Raw genomic sequence first — 21,170 nt, forward strand, 5'->3', positions numbered from 1 at the left:
ATGATCAAAATAATCAGTTCAACAATTTAAGGAGATGGGACTTAACTGGCCTCTGTTATGGTAGAATCTGCCAGTAGCCAATCAAAGCGCACGATTGCTCATACCCAGTGAACGTGGATAGAATAAACATGCATACACTGTCAGACCTAAAAGCACCATTCAATTCAATCTTCGATTCCTTTAGCGTGCAATCAATCAATATGGGCTTAAACAGTCCGTTCTCCATTATTATTCTGTAATTACACGACGAAGGACCCAAACCCGTTGTCTGTCTGACCCTGGATAGGAATCAGTGCAGAAGCTCATGGCAACCTCAAAAAACCTCTTCAGCATGACTTAGGCCTTTATGAAGGGTATTTCCTTTCTTCCAGAGGAAATTGGTTCATTATAGTATGACTAACTGATACCAACCTCCAAGTACGCACATTACAAGCAGGACCAGATAAGTGAGCTTCTTTAAAAAGGCCAACAAAACATGCCATTCGGCGTTATGAAGAAGAACGAATACCTTCTACGTGTTGTTGGGTCGAAGTACCTACCGCAAACAATGCCACAACCAAAAATTCCAGTGATTAAAGCTCTGCCTTGAGCTGTTAAAGGGTCCTACTGCGGGCAGTGGGCTAATATAGCCCTCCTTCCTCCAAGCTCGTTATAACAGTCTTTAATTAGCAGCTGTACCAAAGCCGATTGCTGGCCACAACCTAAACACAAACACCTTAATGGGAGTGATGCAGTTCATCAAAGAGCGTGGAAGTAAACGAGGCTAGTGTTACATGGAAACTGTGTGCACATACTATGCAACCTCCCACCATGCCGAGACACAAACACGCACGAAGGACCATTAGTTGAGGATGGAGCAGGCAGAAAGTCAGTAGCAGTGATTAAACTGATGTCTTGTGAGAAGGAGGTGAAGGAAAAGAGGAGATGTTTGTGTGCGCCTGTCTGTGTGTGAGAGACAGTAATTAATGGATGCCGAAGAGAGGGTGAGGCCTTGGAACTGACCTACAGACAAAAACCGTCTGCACTGTCCATAGGGTGCTCAACCCCATTGGTGAATGATCCCCACACACACACACCTCAATCTCTCCACATATAGAGATCTTGCATGTGACGTCACAGCCGATCCAGATTGTGACAGACGCCATCGTGTCGGTCAAACGCCATATTCCGCCTTCTACTTCTGGTTCTACTTCTGCTTTTACTTCTACCTTTTCTTCTGGAAAACCCTACTATATACAATTCTACTACAACGGCTGCGGCTACAAGCTCTCCCTACCTGTGCACGGTTTTTATGTTTTTTGTGTGTATTTTTGCGTGTTGTTCGTCTGTACCGGACTTCAATATCCACTACAACCGTATGGACTTGCCGGACATTGGTTTCCAGCAGAAAATGAAGGTTTGTAGCGATTTCCATCGCATGCACAACATTCCGGACGAGAAAAAAAAAAAAAAAACATTCCGGACGAGACCAGATTGCGAGACCAGCGGGGTCTCCGTGGATTGTTATCGGAAGCAAAGCGAAGGAGGCGGCGCCGGGAGCCGAAGCAAAAGCGAGGCTGCAGGCAGAGCCGGCCTGTTGACTAAGCTCAGAAAACAGCTACTCAAATCTCCACTGCCAAGCCTCTACCTCTCCAACGCCACATCCATGTAAACACCACGGACGATTTGGAATTACCTCATTCTATTCTATAATCGGCTGGTCAGTGCTATACTCAATACTTAAGTGACTTACCCATCCAATGAGGATCATTTTTTTGTTTACAAGATGCCACATCTGAGTCGCTGACAAATCCTGAATTTCTGTAAAGAAAACTGTCCAGAGATTTATAAGCACGCAGTGCTTCACCACTGAACAGCGAGGGAAAGTTGATGAGGTAATTATACACGTCCGGGTATTCCGCTGGCAGTTCAAAATCCGGTCGTGAAAACTCCGTCCGGAAAGCCATAAGGGTCACTAATCTGTAGATCGTTTATTTTAGACATATATCTAGTTATCTGTTCATTAGAAAAATGAGCCGTGTAGTCCGTCGGTTGAAATTGATCCATTCTGTACACGAGTGCAGCAGTATTCAGCGGTGTTTTTGACCGACACGATGGCGGTTATGTACTTTCCGGTCACGTGACTGCAAGATCTCTATTACCACATGCAGACGTTTCCTTCTCGATCTGGGACATGACATACCTTCTAACCGAGAGGCAGGCTTCCAGAAAAACACAAACTTTTGTAAGCACACGACACTGTAGCTACAAATATAAATACTGACTTCGGAGCAGTGAAGCGAGCTAGCAAAGAAACTGTTAAACATGTGAGCACCGAGGAACTTTTTTTTTTTTTTTTAATTTCCCCACCCCCCCAACAGGATCTACACTTTAGGGGTGTTCACACGGCAACTTTTACTCCGGTGTAGCTCCGGGGCTGCCCCGGTAGAGCGTTCACACGGTACAAAGTTATAGCGGTGTAGCCCCTGAAAGCTGCTTAAACCGGTGCAAATCTAACCCTGCTCGGGAGGTGGTTTAAGAAATTTACTCCGGAGTAAATGCTAGTTTGCGGGGCAGCACCGATGTAAAATGGGACGTCTGAACACTACAGGGGTAGACTCGCTACGCGTGAGGAGACTTGATTACACACGGGCATTGCATAATTTGCATCCTGGTATTTTGCGCTTCCAAAATGGCGAATATCAACAACAACAGAACTGCGTGTCTTCCAGTGTTGCCAGATTGGGCAGTTTTAAGTGCATTTTGGTAGCCTGGCAAGCCAGACTAAATGTGAATATTTAGTCTGGCCTCGCTCGTAGACATTTCCAAAGGGTGTGGGAGGAACAACCCGCTGTCTTTCAAACGGTCTCTGTGCGTATAGGCCAACGCTCTGACCAGTCAGCGCAACAGTGACTGTGACGTAGTCAGAGCGACAGAAAGCAGTGGGGGAGACCTTGAAATAAATAATTTTTCAAAATGCGTATTAATTAATAAACAGGTTCTAGATATTAAGAAGTTTGGAGATAATGACCACAAGTTTGGAGTCTGTACCACATACTTAACATACACTTATTTTTTTCAAGTGTTTGCTTAAACTGTTTTTGAGAGTTTTTATTTAGGGGTGTTTGGTGAAATAATTTCCCTTAAATTTAAAATAACGGGAAAATAAGAAACAATCAAAAAGTAATGTTTCAAAGCTGTTTATTAATTCTTCGTACTGCACAAACTAGCCCCATCCTTTTTGCTACGAGCGGAGCCAGCTGGTAGATCAGACTTTTGCCATAGCCGGTCGGCAAAACAGCGAAAACGTCCTTCTTGAAAAGGAATGAGCGGAGAGCCTCTTCCTGCTCATGTTTCAACGAAAACTCCAAGTCTAATTCTTCTAAAACTGATTCCAAAGCGGAGTCAAACGCGCGCTGTTCACTAGCCGTAGCCATCTTTCCTGTTGCGCTTTCTCCAGCGTCGTGCAGCTTTGTCGTCACTCCTGCAAAAGCCCGCCCAAAGAATCCAAACAAAAACCTTGCGTTGTGATTGGCGGGCACGATTTGATGCCCGGGGTGTTTTGTAGATATGGTGCGAGGCTAGACCCACTCGCAGGCAAAAAATATATTTTTGGCCGCGAGGCGGGTGGGTCTAGTTTACTCGGCTAGCATTTTGGCGGATTTGAACATATTTTGGGCTGGAAAACGTCAGCAGTATCTGGCAACACTACTGTCTTTATCCACGTTGTTTTCCCGGCGCTGGGTGATGCCATGACAACCGGGAAAAGGAAGTACATTTTCACGCATGCGCATATTTCATTTCCACATTATTACTATCGTATAGCACGGTCACAAAAACTGCCGTGTGAACGCAAGTGGGGCTGCACCGGTGCTAACACGCTTCTCTCTAGTAAGCAGGGTTGTGACGTGTGAACGCTCCACAAAATTTACACCGGTGTAAGATATATCGCAACAAAATACATCGGTGCAGCATCGATGCAAATATGTGCCGTGTGAACACCCCTTATGAGTTCATTTTTAACATAGGCAAGTTTCACCACTTGGTAGCCATCTTGGTAACGACCCTGGGTAGTTACTTCAGGAGAACATGAGCAGGCCCCTCTCTCAATGACCGGGGAGAGCCAAATAAACCTGCACCGTCAATGGCCACCAGGACATAACACTGCATGTATAGAATCACCAGTCAAATCTGATAAAAACCCGAGTAAAATTTTGGTGGCTTTGCCCAAGGGTTTAAAAACAAACAAAAAAAAAAAAACCTTCCCCTCTGCTCCAGGTTATACTTCTACTACGTACGTGCAAGGTTTCATGACACCAACTTCATTCACGGCTCATGAAACGACACGATCAGCTCATCCGAACAAACACCATGCTGAGTAAACCAAGAAAAACAACAAGTACACTTACCTGCATGTGATCTCCTAGTGAATTTATTCCTAATCTTTGAATAAATAAGCTGCCGTGAACCTCAACTGTGTGCTTGTGTCAACGCGACTGGCTTAATACACGTCCTGGTTCAGCTATTACAAAGCAGACGATTCTTCGTGTGCAAGTGACGTCACGCTCATTTCCCAAACCGGAAGTCCGCCATGTTGGATGATAACAATGAGGGACCGGTGCTTCACAAGTGAGCTGCTGCAATACTTCATGATTTTCGCTTCTGAAGAACGAATGCCTACTTTGTGTATGGGATATAATTGCGGTAATGAATCCTACACGTGACGAAGAGAAATTAAAAATTCCCAAAATAATTTAAAACGGCGACAAAACGGACCGTGTACATGCTGTGGTTCAAAAACGTACATCGTAAAGACTTTTAACTGAGGAAAACGCTAATTACACCCGCATGTGTGTGGTGACCACTTTATATCTAGCAAGAGTTCATTGCTAATTAAAGCTCTGTTTTCTGCTGATTAAATTGAGCTTTCGCACGAACGCTCTGCTTCTCACCTTGCAGGATCGCTGGCAAACCGACGCGAGAAAACAAATCCAGATTGGGCACCAACGCTCAAATTAGGACACGATAAGATCAAGATGAAAGAAAACTCATCTTGCAGGATCAAGAAGCAACAGGATGAAAGAAAGATCTGCCAAGAAGGCCAGATTAGAAGCAGCGCAAACCTTAGCGAGTTTGAATACACAAGGAGAACAATGTGGGTCAACTTTGCCAGGTGAGACATTAGCGATGCTGTTCCAGTATCCCAGTAACTTCGGTTTATTTATGCACCTTTTTTTTTTGTGTAGAATGAGATCGTTCATGATATCAGGGCGTTCAATCGCTAGCGATGAGGCTGAATCCTCTGTATAATCAGACGGCTTTAACATATACAGGTCAAAATGTTTTCGGGGGAGGGGCAGGATGTGCACATACAACCGCCATGTGTCGTGTTACAGACATGAGGGGTGTTCACACGGCACATATTTGCATCGATGCTGCACCGATGTATTTTGTTGCGATATATCTTACATCGGCGTAAATTTTGTGGAGCATTCACACGTCACAAACCTGCTTTCTAGAGAGAAGCGCGTTAGCACCGGTGCAGCCCCACTTGCGTTCACACGGCAGTTTTTGCGACCGTGCTATACGATAGTAATAATGCGGAAATGAAATATGCGCATGCGTGAAAATGTACTTCCTTTTCCCGGTTGTCATGGCATCACCAAGCGCCGGGAAAACAACGTGGATGAAGACACCAGTGTTGCCAGATACTGCTGACGTTTTCCAGCCCAAAATCTGTTCAAATCCGCCAAAATGCACTTAAAACCGCCCAATCTGGCAACACTGGAAGACACGCAGTTCTGTTGTTGTTGATATTCGCTATTCTGGAAGCGCAAAATACCAGGATGCAAATTATACAATGCCCGTATGTAATCAACTCTCCTCACGCGTAGCGAGTCTACCCCTGTAGCGTTCAGACGTCCCATTTTATATCGGTGCTGCCCCGCAAACTAGCATTTACTCCGGAGTAAATTTCTTAAACCACCTCCCAAGCAGGGTTAGATTTGCACCGGTTTAAGCAGCTTATAGCGGTGTAGCCCCTGAAACTTTGTACCGTGTGAACGCTCTACCAGGGCAGCCCCGGTGCTACACCGGAGTAAAAGTTGCCGTGTGAACACCCCTTTAGATAAATTTCTATTCAGGATACTTTACGTGGTTTGTCTCCTCCCTTAAAAAATGTCTCACTGAAGCTGCTTCGTGCGCTCAAGCCAGCCGCCCTCACACACTATTAACGTCCCTAAAACACAGGCCATTATTAAAAAATGTTCTGTTTCCGGTCCACCGGCCGGGTGAGTGCCGTTTGTGCGGTTGAAATTTTTTTTTTTTTTTAATGCCGGTTTTTCGACATTTTTTTCAGGTTCGTAAATCTAAACTTGAACTTGACATTTACTCATTCCGCGCAGAATATAGAATCGAATCAGCTCTGCGCATGCGCCGTGTGGCACAAAAAAATGGCAGCCACCATGAAGGAAGCAGATCCGGAGTTTTCAAACATTTGCTTCAGTGTGAAATCGCAAAATGGTATTCTAGCAAACAACAAAATAGTAAAGATTCAGAAAAACAAATCATTCAGTGATCATTTTAATAGTGCAATTTCATCCGAACTAGGCCTAACGGTCAATTCAGGCCAAGTTTACATTAGACCGTATCTGTCTCGTTTTCTTCGCGGATGCACTGTCCGTTTACATTAAACCGCCTGGAAACGCCTGGAAATGGGAATCCGCCAGGGTCCACGTATTCAATCCAGATCGTGTCTGGTCCGGTGCTGCGTAAACATTCAGAATACGCGGATACGCTGTGCTGAGCTCTAGCTGGCGTCGTCATTGGACAACGTCACTGTGACATCCACCTTCCTGATTCGCTGGCGCTGGTCATGTGATGCGACTGCTGAAAAACGGCGCGGACTTCCGCCTTGTATCACCTTTCATTAAAGAGTATAAAAGTATGAAAATACTGCAAATACTGATGCAAATACTGCCCATTGTGTAGTTATGATTGTCTTTAGGCTTGCCATCCTTCCACTTGCAAGTGGTAAGTGACGCGCATGCCCGACATGCACTGAGATCTCACACACAGCGGCTCAGTCCCGAATCACTGCTCGTGCGCTTCACTCGCGCGCTCTGTGAGCTGCGCAGGGCCGGAGTGCGCACCCTCCAGAGGGCACTCGCTGTTCAGGGCGGAGTGATTTGGAGCGCAGGATGCCTGCAGAGCCGAGCGTATCCGTGTATTGGCGTTGCTGTGTGCACACTAATCGTTTTAAAAACGTTAATCTGATGATCCGCTGATACGGTCTAAGGTAAACCCCACCTTAGAACTACAAAAAGTCCGTGTGTCGGACCATCACAAACCGTTACTGGAAAATTCGTTTGATCTTGATCCATCCGAGACGTTACAAACAGCTTTTGAGTTTTGTTATGCGAAATTCATTACCTACTTTGTTAATGACCCTGACAGATCTGTAGGAGAACCTAATAGATCTATTCAAAATGAGAACGGAACTGAACAAAAAAAAAAAAAAAGCGTTTATGGAACTAATGCAGGTTGGCTGGGCAGAATTAAAAACTGTCTGTAGCAAATAAAAAGAACGAATTACCAAAAAAAAAAAAATCCCTCCCTCCCGAAAATTTTTTTGCTCACCCGGTGGACAGGAAACAGATCTTTTTTAAGGATGGCCTCACTTTCTTCCTTGTACAAAGCAACAATCATTATGTTGACCATGTGTTTTCAAACCATAGCTGATCCAAAAGGCCATAAATTGATGGAAAATCAATATCAGCTGATTTCCACGGAATCTGCCGAGACTGGTCCAGAAGATCCCGAAGGGGTGTGTGATGTCACACGTGTAACAAAGATCCCGGTATCAATTTCATTCCCGTGCACAGCAGTGATTAGACCAGTTTCTATATGGAATCACGTTTTGGAGAGAATTCTGATAGTGATTGGGATTCTTATATGTCGGATGAAAGGGTAGAAGATTAATCAAGGATATTCCGGAGTAAATGGTTCTTTTCGAGCCCCCAAGACAAAAAACAGACGCCAATTCACTCAGACCACGACAGTCCCGCTCACCGCCGATAGCGCACCACCAGCCAGAGAGAACTGGAAACACAGATTGGTTTGTGGATTTTTATTCTAAGCTGGCCGCTGCAAAATATAGGGAAAATATTTACATGTACCTCAATAAATGCAGAAATATAATCTTTAAAACGTACACTTATTTTCTTTCAATAATTACACTAAATATGAAGTGGGTGATAATAGAGGAATCGACAAACTGTCCAAATGTCAGATCAAATCTCATTTATTAGTTTCGTTTTACTCCAGTAATTGCCATGTGGTCGTTCTGGTGGTGGTGAACACGTGATGAATCAGATTTGTTAGTAGTAGGTGACACAAAATCTGCCCGCTCCGTTTGCACAAACCTCACCCACTGTCGCTTTAGATTCGTGTCATTTCTCGGAAATTCATGAACCGAACGTCCTGTTGTAGATGAATCTGAACATCCAAACAACGCAGCGCTTTCACATCGCTATTTTGGTAAGATTCCATCAACAATATCCAATTTCAGTGAGTAAACAAGCACAGAGTCAGATGAAAGGAAATGACCCAGATAACTGGGGTTCCACGTGGGACGTCATGCGAGATTAGCCCTGAGGCAAGGCTGCCTTTTTCCGGGACGCGGAAGCCGTGATTTATCGATAGTTTTGTGCTTGATGATAAATTATTTATATTTTCCCCCCTGCTTTATTAATTCATTTTGGTCGCTACCAATGATGTATATTAATTTTAAAGCATTACAGTACAGCATTATATACACTTTTTAAATAGACTGTTTAAAACAAACGCAATATCTCAAATGTAACACTCAGCATGAAGAGATCCAACAAGCATCACTAAATTAAAAAAAAAAATTAAACCCTTTCCCCGAAACCCCTGATTGCTTCATACTAAAGTCTCTCATTTCAGTATCAGGAAGTACTCCAAAAAAATTATTTACATATACATGGGTCTGTCTCAGAAACTGGGTACTGTGGGGGTCTGTCTCAGAAACTGGGTACTGTGGGGGTCTGTCTCAGGAACTGGGTACTGTGGGGGGACCCCACTAAATATACTCTCAGTCAATAAACTATATGGTTTTGAATGGTGATGTTGGTTTTAATTTGAAATGAAATGATGAAAGAAATAATACAGATAAAACTAAATCTTTGATGTGAATACTCTATTCAGAATTTGGCAAAAATTCTGCAAATTTGTGGAAAAATGGCGGCTTGATCTGGGACATGACAAACGGTTGACTACATCGCATTCCCTTAAGGTTGTAGTCCACTGAAAAGTCTACAGTTATCACTAATTGTATTTTAAGTTGTAACTTTATCCACCTAAGGATCGGTGCGCTCACAGAATAATCAGAACCGTAATAAAACATCATGCAAAATATTTGATCACCGTTGTAACTCCATTTTCCGCAAAACCCAAAACCAATACGATCGTGTGTTTTGATCTAAACGGAAAGCCTCAGGGTCAAGGTCACTACCTCACCAAAAGTAGCAACTTAATCACTACGCCATATAAACATTTAGTTATAAATCTGCGATTTTGTTTTTTTTTTTTTTAAATGAAAGCTGAAAGTTAGGTATAGAATATGTTTCTTACAGAATATGTTACGATGGTAGCTGGTCTGGTATGAATTTCTGAGCTATAAAATGAGTTGTGGTCTATTTTTTACCGTAGCGTGTTATTTGTGTGCGGGGAAGGACACACACTAACAATTTGCATGTGTAGAATGGAATTTTCCACTCCAACAGTTAGAAGTTGATCGTGCTTCCATTTGCGGTCTCTCTGTTACGCGGGTGATCTGTTTGGACGTTATCGCTGAAAAGATGAGTTTTGACAATTTTATTTTGTTTTAGTCTTGCAGTATAAGGCAATAGAATGTTTCTTTTTCAGATTTCGTAGTGTATGCGTATTTTTGGCCAATATTTTGCAACCATGGTCAATTTAGATCGAACTTTTGATAGAATCTACGGCCAGTCATTTGAACATTTGATCATAATGGGCCACATTATCAGCTTAGTTCTAAGCATTTCATATTGAATAACTATTTTATTTGACATTAATATTTGATGACCATCAGGCCTAGCTGTGAAGAATTGATATTTATGAGGAATTAGAAAATTTAAAATTTCACACTTTCGTAATACGGAAACGGCCACGTCATAAATGCCCCCCCTTATTACGATAGTGAGCTTTTAAACCATAAAATGAGAACAAGAATAATTTTATTACAATAAGGTGGCCGACCATTTCATTTCCCTTCAGAAGCGATAACGGACAGAGCTGAGAAAAAAAAAGTTGATGTGATTTGTGAGAAATAACGAAATGAATGATTTTCTCTCACGTTCGTAACTTGGAAGTTCAGCTGTCTGAGATCGTGCTTCCTTATTACGAGAGTGAACTTGTAAACCATAAAGAGTGAATGAGAATTTTTTTGAAATATGTCGCTAACTTTCAATTCCTCACAGAAATGATGAATCACACAGTTAGCTGAGAAGACTTGATATTGTGAGCAACTGTGGAATTAACAATTTTATCTTGCGTTCGTAACACGGAAGTGATCAGCTGTCCGAGATCGTACTTCCTTATTATGAGAGTGAACTTGTAAATGAATGAGTGTTTTGGTTTTTTTAACATGTAGCTAAGTGTTTCAATTCCTAACAGAAGTGATAATCACAGGATGAGCTGAGAAGAACGGATGAATCGTAAGCGATTGTGAAATTAACGATGTAAAAAAAATTTAAAAATCATGTGGTTCCATGTTACATTAGTGATGAAAAAAGCAAATAATTGAATAAATCAATGGGATATTGTGCGACAGTTTCAAACTTTTGTCTGTGTATTACTATTAAGCTAATTGATAATTTAGTACAAAATAAGGGGTGTATCTACATGACATCCTGCAGGCACAAAGTAAAAGTTTAATAAAATGTACGATAACTGATGAACATTCGAAACTAAGGGCCTCTGCATGCTCTTGCGACAAGGCTTTCGCAGATAGCTTTTCGCAGACAGTTGTAATTTATCGTTGAGCGGGGAGTAATAGGCGTGCGCGATGTTATTCACCGCCACAACACAAGGGGGCGCGAAGTCGCGAAATCGCTAGGAGTAGTTGGTGGGTGTGGTTAGTGGAGTGTTTATCCTCCGGTTACTTATAATGACTAGAACTGGAGTCGTATAGATGTACGTACTTCCTCACTTCCTTGATCAACCGCTCTTCGTGCTGCTCCATCTTCGCTCGTGTTTTTAAAAATGGCGGTCGTGAAAACAAACCAAACCGGGAAAGTAGGGAAGCGGAAGTGCGTGTACAGCGGATGTAGAGTGGACCAATCAGAGCCCTCTTGTCTGCGAGGCTTCTGCGGTGGTCACAATTTTTGGGAGGTGCGCGCAGAGCGTCTGCGAAGGTGGGGGGGCTACGCAGACACTGTCTGCGACGCTATCTGCGAGGACTGGGTTATCAGCATAAATTGGCCTTAAGAGGTAAAATTTAATTTTATATATATATATATATATATATATATATATATATATATATATATATATATATGTGTATGTTTGTCCAATAATTGCATTTAAAGAAACAAATATGTACAGAAAAAGATATTCCTTGGTTATTAAAAGAAGGTTTTTAAATGCATACGTTTCCATGTTACGCGAGTGAACTTCAGAACATCATTAAAATTTTCCACAGTGGAGGCCAGATAAAGCGAGATGCTATCTTTCTTAATAAACATGACAAAAGAAACATTGAGTGTTAAGTAAAAGCAAAAAAAAAAAAAAAAAAAAAGAATTAGAAACCATAATGTCCCAAATAAGAGACCAGTTTCTGAGACGGACCCATATGTATGACTGACACACACACACGGTCTGACAAATGACATCGATGGCTCCCAAGTCTAAATAATTCAAATCACGCACCCATTGTGCCTCAGCTTTAATTCACAAACGCTCTTCATCTACACAATCCTGCTTGTATGCAAATCCCTGACATTCAGACCCTCATCAAGCATGTGACTAAATTTGAGTGTGTTGTCATGGTTACTTTACCTTGAACGACCCCGAGGTCTCACAATCTCCGGCTCCTCCGCATCTGAAGCGACTTCCAGTAGATCCTCTTTTACTGTGTGTGTTTGGATGGAGAGTAAACCAGTGTCTGAACTGATGTGTGAAGGAACGAAGGGCTGGGGAATCAGGTCGAGTGGAGAAGATTACAACTTCGCTCCCTTAAAGACAAACCTGTGGAAGATGGAAATAAAGGAAGGTGGTCAGCTTTCTATTCTCTTTACGTGGTGCAGTGAAAACGTTTATGAACATATTCACTCTCAAAATTCAGCTGCCACACACCGTTATACTGATCACATGAATAGGACCTTGTAGTCCAAGTTCTCAAGGTTTGTTTATCTGGACGGGGACAACAGATATACCCTTGGCTTACAGGGCCAACATAGGCATCGAATTAAATATCTATTATGTAGAAATATTCACACTGAGATATTTAAAAAAAAAAAAAAAAAAACTATGCTTCACTTTTGACCACTAATTATAATACTGAGCAAAAATTTAATTCCAATATAAAAGTACACAAAAACGAGATTACATCAAAACAAGGCAAAGCTGTACTGAAATGACAGCAGAGGATACTTCATTTCAGAAAAGTCCGTCAAACTTGAAATACTAGAAGTCAACCCAAATAATATACACCTTAATGCACCAATGGACCTTTTGGGGGAAGCCATGGCCTAACGATTAGAGAAACAGCTTTGGGACTAAAAAGTTTCTGGTTTGATTCCCTGGACCAGCAGGACTGGTTAAAGTGCCCTTAAAGCAATAGTTCGGGATTTTTGACATGAATCTGTATGGCATCCCCGTCAACAGTGTCGTGCAAATACACTGACTTACCCCCGACAGCATCCTGTGAGTCCAGTTCTTGTCTAGTTTTGGTCCAGACGGAAGTAGTCCGGCAAGTTTGTTGGGGTCACGAAAGTAAAACGTTTTTCTTCTCAAAAGAGTGATATATTTGCATCACAAAACCGTTGCCAAATAAAAAGTCAGACCTCGCAATTATTTGGCGCTATATTTTGTCTCCCTTGGTATCACTGCGCGCTGTCATGTTGACATCTGCGCAGGAATCAACACCTTTCCCATTGTTTGGCAGTGATTAGGAGTTCAGATCAGCGGCGCTAACAAGCTTCACCTTCTTCCACTTCTCTGTCCACCCTTTCTCTCTCTGCCCGTTCTAACTCCATCTGGCGAATTTCTTCATCTGTATATTCGGGTTCATAAAGATATCCCTTTGGCTGTGAGATGAAGTCGATGTTTTCAACGTCGCTGTCGTAGTCAGACATGTCGCTAACTTTGCTAGCAGTAAACAATGAATGAAACAGCCGTGGCTGTCACCTGGCGGAGGCGCAGTGATCAGAAGGGAGAGAAAATAGTGCCAAGCGATTTCGAGGTCTGACTTTTTATTTGGCAACGGTTTTGTGATGCAAATATATCACTCTTTTGAACACATACTGTTTTGAGATGAAAAACGTTTTACTTTCGTGACCCCAACAAACTTGCCGGACTACTTTCATCTGGACCAAAACTGGACAAGAACTGGACTCACAGGATGCCGTCAGGGATAAGTCAGTGTGTTTGCACGACACTATTGATGGGGATGCCATACAGATTCATGTCAAAAATCCCGAACTATCCCTTTAAGCAAGGCGCCTAACCCCCAACTGCTCCGGCAAGTGTGGTGGCATACCTTGTGCCTGATTAGCCAAGGAAAAACTGATGTGATTATCAGTTTGGGCAGGTAACAGCTTGGCCATTCATAAGTAATGCACCAAATCACTATTTTCAATACTCGGAAATACAAGTTGGCTGGAAAAAAACTGATTAAAAGGTCAGGTTTTATCAAGTCCTATTCCACACCAGCGTCAAAATACATTAGGGATCCGACAATGAAGCGTCCACACAGCGGTTTTAACCATGTATGCAAGACCCACAGGGCCAACATGCCATGTGCCCCTGGCCAAACGAACCCCAAAACCGTCAGGAAGCGTGCCAAGGCAAAGTGAAGAAAACCCTCGAGAACTGTCTACTTTTGAACCCACTTCACATATTCCACCACATGCTAATCTCCAAAACCAAAAGCTATGGCAGCAATTATATGACTCAGTTTGTGGATAGATGCAGTGGGTATTCCATTTAACAACACACACACACAAACCAGAAGCAAAAGGCACTCCTTTGGCTTTGCTATAAACTTAAAAAAAAAAAGCCACCACCACAACCAGCACCAAATCTTGCGTAATATGATGAGGAAGAACTTGTAGGAAAATTCTCAGGGCAGGGCATGCCTGTCATTTCCATGAACATTTCCATATCTTATTTCCTATCCATATTTTTCATGCTTCGAGCCAAAACACTGAATCAAAGTTAATACGATTTAAATATCATCATGCAGTGTGAGAAAGATTTACTGGTTTTCAGTTGGAAATAAATTAATAGTTTATGCATTCTAAGACATTCCGACGTGGGTATTTTGCGATTCAAATCATACAAAAACAAACAGGGAACTTGGCAAGCAACATGTTCAAGCAAGGGTGTGGAGGCACACCATGACAAAGAAACCTGAAATGTTCATTTTAACAACATTATGCTCTAACGGTATAGATGATGCAATTTTGAAATACATGAGTCACTATTTTAACAGGATATATTACTGCATGGGCAAAATACTGAACTGTCAGTGTGGCAGCTTGTATCGCAACGCATGGACAAAACCACAGTACCGAGATCCAAGTTCTCTTCAAAGAAAATGCCACCACAAAACATTTTGTGTGTTTATATTGAAATTCTTGTGATTTGCTTCGTGATTCTGGCATTAATTTGTTAATTGATGCTGTACTTTGAGTAATCCTTGAGAAGCTGGGTTGTGTGCATCACACTGACCGTCACAGAAGGACATTGTGAGCACTATTACGACAGTGTTTAATCGAAGAAAAAAAAACAGTGATTTCACAGAGTCAGGTTTCACGATTCGGTCCTATAAGAGCTTCTTTGCTGGAAAATGGTGATCTAAGAAATGTTCGGCATCATATTAATGAAAAATCCATCACAGGAACAGATCCCCTTCCCACGCCATGTGACGCATAGGGCGGCGCCAATCTGTTTTCGTAGCCCTCTGCGTCTCGCATAGCTAGGGTTACAGTGTGGGGCTAGTCCTCTCGTAACCACGAGAGTTTGACTCCCCACTCGCCAGACAGCAGTAGGTACCACTTTTATGATGGTCTTTGATATGACCCGACTGTGAGTAGAACTCACGAGCTCCCGGTCGACAGGCGGACACGCTAACCACTAGGCCAACTCGTGAGGCACAGGAATAAATGGATGGACAGAAACCAAACGTTGGACTCAAACGCAACAAAGTTCGAAGGGTCACGTATTAGAGATTCAGCTCAACTAAATAAGGATCTTCAAGATGACAAGTATTTCGGTGTTGACAGCGATATTAATGTGAAATTTCACGCTTTGGAACAACCCATTCAGGCAGGCTTGGACAGACTGAAGGACTAAAGAGCAATGAAGCAGCGCTTTAAAGTGCATATTCTGGACCAATTATTATTATTTTTTTATATGAAAGTCTGTCCCTTTACACGCTCATCCAGAAGAGTAATTTTGCACAAGACCGTCTGTCTACAGCAGAAAAAAATTAAAATAAAACATGTCTGGAAAAATCCCAAGGGAGTCTGGAGCCAGATTCATAACGTTATCCGCGGAAGCGCCGGCAGGCTGCGCGAGCTTGCACAGTTTCAGTGCACAGCCTGTGTAGACCAAGCGCTCCCATTTCTCTCTTTTGGAAAACGATGAGCACTAATCCCATCAAGATTGGTGTTGCTACACCCTCCTACGATACATCTGTTAACCATTTTAATAATTACACGATAACGAAGAAATTTGCAGAAAACCACTAGGTCGTTTTCTCATGAACAAACCAGCGCCGACGTAGGATTCAGAAGGAGGCGTCACGATTTTCGCGACATCACGAAAATCAATGTTTGCCGGGAAATCCAAAGGCAAAATTTTTTCAGAGGCGGACCAATTCACCTCAAATGGTTTGATTTCAACTGAATTTTTCTGGTATTGCACAAGGTAAAAAAAAAAAAAATTTGCACAAAACGTAACAGATATTTGACCAAAGTTTAATATAAAATAGGAAAATTACATTGATCTTGCTCCTGAATTTACCCGTGATATGCACTTTAATGTAGGAATCTTTAACCAACTTTCAAACAAAAATGTTCATGGGGACCCAAAATAAATAAATAAATAACCTCACATGCCTGTGAAGATCGCTGTAACTATAGAAAGATTTCTAAGCAGATATTCAAGGCCAATTTTTCCCTTTAAGCGCATTTTCATTGTCATGTGGCAAACCAAGACATGATTATGAACTTTCACACACGTCAGATGAGCCACCAAACACTCTAGCTGCCATTTTGCACACGAATAACAACATTATCCCTCATTTACATTGAGGACACTAATAAACCAAATGTCAAAATGACTAACAATCCTGTCATGCTGTCGAAAATTAAATGTTCTTGTGACATTTCAGTGACTCACGCAATCTTTCCTGAGGTTAGAATTAAAAAGTTAAACATTAGACTCAATCAGAGGTGACTTTTATCCTCACGCAGGAAAAGGTTTTAATAACAACCTGCTCTTGGTTCAGAGGCCAAACCAGAGAACAGATTTCAGCCTCACAGGCCTGGAAAAATGGTTTGTTTTTTCCATATGAAAAGGGTCAGAAGTGATTTTTAAAAATAGGATTATTCAGAAGAATAAAAAGACATATGGGTTGTTTTACAATCAGGGTACAAAGTTTGTGTCACAGGGGTCCAAAATTCAAATAAATAAATAAATAAATAAATAAATAAATAATATATATATATATATATATATATATATATATATATATAATCTGCACTTTTGGAAATTAATACACACATGAACATAGGCATGTGTAATAGTTTGTATTATAACAAGATTAAGTGTAGCTTTAAGCAGGGCTGGGAGAAACAAATGAGGTGATTCTCGGAGAGGACATTTTTTTTTTGACAATTCAGAATCCACTACTTCCCTAGTGCTTTTAAATATAAGGCTGTAAGCTTTGTGTTAGTTGTCTCTAATACTTATGTCCCAATATCTTGACCACATTTTAGGATGAAAATAATCATTTTAGATATGTTATTTTATATTGAAAAATTAGCTGTCTCGGAGAGGACATTTTTTTTGACACAATTACATACTAATTTGATCAAAATAGTCTGAAAACTTACTGGCATTCAACATTAAAACTTAACTATGTTTCCAATGATATGGAACCACATATTTGTTTTATGGTACATTACTGTTCAAAAGTTTGGGGTCACTTTGAAATGTCCTTATTTTTGAAAGAAAAGCACTGTTCTTTTCAATGAAGCTCACTTTAAACTAATCAGAAATCCACTCTATACATTGCTAATGTGGTAAATGACTATTCTAGCTGCAAATGTCTGGTTTTTGGTGCAATATCTCCATAGGTGTATAGAGGCCCATTTCCAGCAACCATCACTCCAGTGTTCTAATGGTACAATGTGTTTGCTCATTGCCTCAGAAGGCTTAAGGCCAATTTATGCTGACAACCCAGTCCTCGCAGATAGCGTCGCAGACAGTGTCTGCGTAGCCCCCCCACCTTCGCAGACGCTCTGCGCGCACCTCCCGAAAATTGTGACCACCGCAGAAGCCTCGCAGACAAGAGGGCTCTGACTGGTCCACTCTATATCCGCTGTACACGCACTTCCACTTCCCTCCTTTCCCGGTTTGGTTTGTTTTCACGACTGGCATTTTTAAAAACACGAGCGAAGATGGAGCAGCACGAAGAGCGGTTGATTGAGGAAGTACGTACATCTATACGACTCCAGTTCTAGTCATTATATTAAAAAAAAGTTCTAGTCATAAGTAACCGGAGGATAAAACACTCCACTAACCACACCCACCAACTACTCCTAGCGACTTCGCGCCCCCTTGCGTTGTGGCGGTGAATAACATCGCGCACGCCTATTACTCCCCGCTCAACGATAAATTACAACTGTCTGCGAAAAGCGATCTGCGAAAGCCTTGTCGCAAGAGCATGCAGAGGCCTTAATGGATGATTAGAAAACCCTTGTACAATCATGTTAGCACAGCTGAAAACAGTTGAGCTCTTTAGAGAAGCTATAAAACTGACCTTCCTTTGAGCAGATTGAGTTTCTGGAGCATCACATTAATTTGTGGGGTCGATTAAATGCTCAAAATGGCCGGGAAAATGTCTTGACTATATTTTCTATTCATTTTACAACTTATGGTGGTAAATAAATGTGTGACTTTTCATGGAAAACACAAAATTGTCTGGGTGACCCCAAACTTTTGAACGGTAGTGTATAAAGAATGATTTAAGTGCAGCCCTTTTGGAGCTACCTGTGGTCAAAAAAAAAAAAAAAAGCACTGTTTCTCAATGACGCGAGTAATCTTGCTAAATATGACATACACTACCGTTCAAAAGTTTGGGATCAACCGGACAATTGTGTTTTCCATGAAAAGTCACACTTTTATTTCCCACCATAAGTTGTAAAATGGATAGAAAATATAGTCAAGACATTTTTCTGAGCATTTAATCGACCCCACAAATTAATGTGATGCTCCAGAAACTCAATCTGCTCAAAGGAAGGTCAGTTTTATAGCTTCTCTAAAGAGCTCAACTGTTTTCAGCTGTGCTAACATGATTGTACAAGGGTTTTCTAATCATCCATTAGCCTTCTGAGGCAATGAGCAAACACATTGTACCATTAGAACACTGGAGTGAGAGTTGCTGGAAATGGGCCTCTATACACCTATGGAGATATTGCACCAAAAACCAGACATTTGCAGCTAGAATAGTCATTTACCACATTAGCAATGTATAGAGTGGATTTCTGATTAGTTTAAAGTGAGCTTCATTGAAAAGAACAGTGCTTTTCTTTCAAAAATAAGGACGTTTCAAAGTGACCCCAAACTTTTGAACAGTAGTGTAAATTCACCAAAAATAACGTTATCACCAATTTTTTTTTTTTTTTTGCATGGTTAATAGAGCTATCACAGGGCTACAATAAACAACCAAGTTTTAGTCAAGCCTTTTGATATTGAAGATGAAAAAAAAAGTGCTAAATGTGATTTTTAGCTGATTGTAAAACAACCCATATTACAAGTGTGTGGTTTGGTTTAAAACAGGAAAGCTAGCAGGCTGAAGCACAGGCTAAGTCAGGAACACAACAGGGCCTCATCAGCATTATTTTAAATATAACAAATATATACGAGTAAAATAAAGTTGTGAAGCGAATATTTTTGTATTCACACATGTATACTTTATCACAGGGTGTAAATATAGTGGTTTTTTCTCTATCTATCCATCTTGTGAACACTTGATGTTAGCAATTAGCATACCAATGCTCGCTCGAGAGACGAAGGGGCCACGAGCAACAAAAACACCGTTTGTTTTGTAAGCTAAGCTAAGCTAAAGCTAAACTCCAAGCAGGCATTTCTTTTCAAGCAGACAAATACGAAAAAAAAAGAGTCCTTTACAACTACTCAGGGTTGTTTTTAAGTGTATAAAACGTTGTTGTGGATTATTTTAAGCGACGTGAAAGTTAACAACGAAGAGCGGTTAACCAAATCCAGAGACTTCCTCTTCAGACCTGATAGGATTCTCCAAACGGGACAAAAACAAGACTCGAGGGAGGAAAAACAGCTTGATAAAGCAAAACGAAAGTGTTTATACAACAAATGACGTATTTTGCATTCATGATTATCGATTTATCAATATGGAAATGTTTTATTTTCAAACAAAAGTGGTTAAAAAGACGTGAAAACAGGGTTTCTGTAACATCTAGGGCCATTTTATATATCAACGCAAAGGCACAACAGAAAGTGGAAAAACAAGCAAACACCAAGGCTAAACTAAAAAGTGCACAGCAGAAGTTGTTATACTTGTTTTTGTTTTGAGTGTTCACAATGTTATGTAGTTGAATAGAATAGAACAGAAGAGAAGAGAAGCCAAACGTGTTGTGATATAAAGAGAAAGTTAGGACTGTAAAAAAAAAAAAAAGGGCTGAGTCTTACCATATTCTCTCTCATATCATATAAATAATTTTTAAAAAAAAATCATATCAAGACACAGCTACTCCAGCCTTTCCATTCCTCAGGTGCCATTAAAAGTCGTGGAAGAAGAAGAAAAAAAATGGTGACTCGATAAGTTGCTCATCTGTTGCTAATTCCACACTCTCTGTTAAAAAAAATAAAATTTTATTTAAAAAAAAAAGGTAAATAAAGTAATCCACAAGCACCGAGAGCTCCCCCTCACCTCCACCAACAATTATAATCCTCCTCCTCCTCCTCGAGGTAAGTCGCCCATTTTTTCCAACAAAAAAGAAATAAACATCAGTTTGTTCACAACAAACAAACAAAGAGCAGCTGCAAAAATAAAAATCCAGAAGAATAAGCCACCAAAAAAATCTCAGCTCCGAAATCGAAAGGCTACATAGCTGCTCCAAAACTTGTGCAGCTTTCTCTCCTTCTCTTCTCTTTTTTTTTTTCCTCCCCTCTCTCTCTCGCTCTTCTTTCGCTCTCAAAGAAGTTGTTCCTGTTTGGCTGGGGGAGGGGAGCTGAGCTGCTCAACAGCGGGCTCAGACTCACTCACTCACTCTAACTAACCACAGCACGAACCCAGCTCCGCTCAGCCTGGAGGGCTCGGTGTGAAAATGGCGGCGATCATGAAATACAAAGCAATTCAACTCGAGCTTCTTCTTCTTCTGCTGCTGCTGCTTCTTCTTCTGTTGTTGTTGTTGTTATGTGTTTGTTGTAAATCATGCGCGCGCGCCAGAGATAGATGATATGAAGACTGCGAGTCAGAAATAGCAGTGGATCAAATCATCCGGCCGCACAGGCATCGGATCATTCAACACACAGCTGATTCTCCGCTCTAAATACAGCCTGTGAAACATTGAATATATACATGCAATTATATTATATACTATATAAGTATAGGCTTTATTCAGTCCTGGTGTCTTGGCTCTTTTGCGTGACTCGGA

The 21,170-nt window shown here is 41.3% G+C and overlaps 1 protein-coding gene across 4 annotated transcripts in view; it reads right to left on the reverse strand.

Moving 5' to 3' along the window:
* bcl9 (BCL9 transcription coactivator) overlaps positions 1-20,964 on the reverse strand; it is a 150,285-nt gene extending 129,321 nt beyond the window's left edge. The window contains exons 1-2 of one of the 4 annotated variants that reach the window (XM_060898814.1): positions 20,203-20,964; positions 12,082-12,270 (exon numbers count right to left, since the gene is read on the reverse strand). The gene's annotated coding sequence lies outside the window, so the exon portion shown is untranslated. The remainder of the gene's footprint in view (positions 1-12,081; positions 12,271-20,202) is intronic. The other 3 variants (XM_060898813.1, XM_060898812.1, XM_060898811.1) reach the window with 3 other exon arrangements.
* Between the last annotated feature and the right edge of the window lie 206 nt (positions 20,965-21,170).

The sequence above is a fragment of the Neoarius graeffei genome, chromosome 18, assembly GCF_027579695.1.
Source record: "Neoarius graeffei isolate fNeoGra1 chromosome 18, fNeoGra1.pri, whole genome shotgun sequence".
Taxonomy (NCBI): domain Eukaryota; kingdom Metazoa; phylum Chordata; class Actinopteri; order Siluriformes; family Ariidae; genus Neoarius; species Neoarius graeffei.